Source organism: Octopus bimaculoides, chromosome Z (assembly GCF_046866305.1).
Source record: "Octopus bimaculoides isolate indiv1 chromosome Z, ASM4686630v1, whole genome shotgun sequence".
NCBI lineage: Eukaryota > Metazoa > Mollusca > Cephalopoda > Octopoda > Octopodidae > Octopus > Octopus bimaculoides.
Window position 1 is genome coordinate 20,718,629 of NC_142944.1, and position 3,577 is coordinate 20,722,205.

Below are 3,577 nucleotides of genomic sequence, written 5' to 3' on the forward strand. Positions count from 1 at the left end.
GATGGGCTACAGCAAATATTCTGCTCAATGCCACAGATTTGCAAAATCCAGGTAAAAATAAAGTCACAGGTAAAAAAGGCATGGTAATAAAGTCACAGGGGTTTTGTCCAGGAGATGGTGGTGTCCAAGGGGTTTTGTCCTAGGGGGGTTTTGTCCAAATCCCATAAATTAATTGTGACTTTTTCTTCTTAGCCAAAATTGTGACTTTATTACTGTGACCTTTTTTTCCTGTGGCTTTATTACCGGTCACCAATTTGTTTGTCAGTTGTTTGAACTTAACCAGTTTAACATGTCCCTAAGTGGCTGATCATGAGCAGAAGTAGTGGGGGAACATCATAGCCAAGTGTTGAAAGGAATTCTTTGGGGTTTGAATAATTCAACCCTGGAAATCCTTAAACAACCCTTATTCAGGAACCTTTTGAGTGGGATCAGCTACTTGATGTGAAGAAAATTCCGAGCCCCAACTGCAAGGTCATGCGCTGTTTATCTTGATATGAGATCACCATGTCATGCACATATGGTTGTGATGCATGTGCCTGGTGTACCCTTATCAGATGGGTAGTCATGATGGGTATACTGAGCTTCTTATATTTTACCCCAGTGTCACTGTGATGACATGCACTGCTCTCTCATTCAATAATAATAATGATGACAATAATAATAATAATAATAATAATAATAATAATAATAATAATAATAATAATAATCATCATCGTCGTTTAACGTCTGCTTTCTATGTTAGCATGGGTTGGACGATTTGACTGAGGACTGGTGAAACCAGATGGCTACACCAAGCTCCTATCTGATTTGGCAGAGTTTCTACAGCTGGATGCCCTTCCTAACACCAACCACTCAGAGAGTGTAGTAGGTGCTTTTACGTGTCACTAGCACGAAGGCCAGTCAGGCGGTACTAGCAACGGTCACGCTCAAAATGGTGTATTTTATGTGCCACCCGCACAAAAGCCAGTCCAGGGGCACTTGCAACGATCTCGCTCAAAAGTCCTTACACATGCCACGGGCACAAGTGCCAGAAAGGCGACGCTCGGCACAGGTGCCATCACAATTTTGCTTGCCCCAATAAGTCTTCGCAAGCTGAGTTTCGTGTCCAATGAAGGAGACGACGTTGGCATGGGTGCCAGTCGTCGAATTTAACTCGATTTCGATTTCACTTGCCTCAACAGGTCTTTGCAAGCGGAGTTTAGTGTACAATTTAACTCAATTTCGATTTCACTTAATAGCAAACTTTGTTTGTTTGTTTACATTCATTGTAATTTGAATTTAATAATAATAATAATAATAATAATTTTCTTTGTTGACAACAAAGAGCTTACATTAAGAAAAACATTATGGACATTACAGGACAAAACAAAGAATATGTGTGATTGTGTGTTGTTGTAAGGGTTTTGTGTGTAAAAAGGTTTAACATAAAAACAAAACAAAATAAAACATTTCAATGATGTATAATCCTTAATATAGAGAAGACAAGGCTGCTCTTTGAAAAAATTGTATAAAACTACGGGTGTTCTGATTTCTGAGGTGCCTTTTCTCATTTCCTCTTCTCCAATTATAAGCATTGCTCAGGGCAGGTCTGATCTTGCCAAATAATAACAACAATAACAACAACAATAATGATGATGATTTCTTTTACTTGCCACCAGGGTGACAGATGAGGTGCCCATTACAAAGATGGACATCAAATGTGGGGAATTATAAAAATAGAATGATAGTGGTGCCTTCCACTCTTGCCATTTTTGCTATTTCTCTCCACCTCTCTTTCTGACCGAATAATCTTGTACCTCTTCTACAGCAAGATACCTATTTCTGTCTCTCTGTCACGCTCTGACCTTACATCATCTGGCACAAGATCACTTCCTCCAATGCCCCTTCCCCCCTTATGATATCACATAAAAAAAACATCCAGTCCACACTGTAAAGTGGTTGGTGTTTGGAAGGGCATTCAACTGTAAAAGCCATGCCAAAACTAACCTCAGTTGTGCTGGTACCACATAAAAAGCACTCAGTCCATTCTGCTGGGTGATTGGAGTTAGGAAGGGCATCCAGCCGAGAAAACCTTGCCAAAATAGACAATGAAACTTGGTACCACTAGTGTAGCTTAGGGAGGTGGTAGGGGTGGTTCGCCTTGGGCAGCACTTTTAAAGGGGCACCACTTTTGGGTCTACTGTAGGCAATATGTGTTTTTTGTTGGCTCTGGGGGCAGCAAACAGAAAGGCCACCCTGGGTGGCACACACTCTAGCTACACTAGTGCTTGGTAGTCTTTTGCCAAGCCAGCTCCTGTCAAACTGTCCAACCCATGCTAGCATGGAAGGCAGACTTTAAATGATGATGATGACAATGACGATGATGATGAAAATGACTCACCTTTCAATAAAATTCACTCAAGGACAGCACCTCCCTCTCCACCAAAGAAGAATGTTTCTGTAATCACACCTTTCAACCTCGTCCACTGAACAACCTATTTTGTTACAGCCATGAGACAATGGAAAACTGCCTTACCTGTCCAGTTAAAGAACAGCAGTGGAGTAATCATCACTATGGACTCACCTGTTAGGCAGATCTATCACACACATGACAACAGCTGTACACCATAACTCCACAAGTCAGCAATATCTGGATACTGTATAACTATGTACAGAACAGTTTCATTGCACTGTGTGCATCTTGGACAAGCTTGTCTGACTGCACATCTGTGCTTCTAGAGTTCATCTTGAACCAACAGCACTTCTCAGTAGTAGTGACAGGCCAGGGACTTCTGGCAATTATCCATGGTTGAACCTGACCAGAACAAACAACTCAGTTTATTTTTGTCAATGTCCAGAAACTCCCAGATGATGTCACCACACTACTCACCACTAGTCCTCTGAAGATTACTAAAGTGGAACATCCATTGATCCCATTGCCTGACTGGTAGAGGATAGTGAGTGCCTGATGATATTCTAGGTGCCAGGTGCTGAGTCTTGGTCTTTGCTTCATCTAAGACTGCAACTCCATCAAGCTGCAGAAAGCTGTGCTCCATGAATGGTGCCCGCACATGTTCACCATTATGGAATCTTTGTGGGTGGAACAACCTCTGTGAATGTTTGCATATTAGTAGTCACGGCATGTCTGAGCCACCATATAGAGGGTGTCAGTAGCTAGCAGATGAACAGTCTAATCGATTCCAAATGATTAGAATCATCACTTCTGCAAGAAACTAAATAACAGATGCTTCAACTTGATCAAGTGGAGAAGGTATGATGATCAGATGATAAATAATAACGAATATAGGCATTCACTATCTCTACGTACCCTTTCAGAGACAGCTTCCTTTCTGCTCGTTTATGGGTAAGACTAGTCACCTTGCTTATCACTTCATCCCAGTTCTTACATCTGCACATATGCACATCTGCTCAGAACCAAGTAGCATGTGCTAATTCTGGTCAATCAGATTGTAGTTTTGTTGCCATGTCATATCTCTGTTGTTCAGGTCTATTGGACAACTTTTGATCCCTCATGTTTGAACACAAGTCTTAGCTCTGACAATGCAGCCTTTGAGTTTCACCTCAAAGAAATGATTAA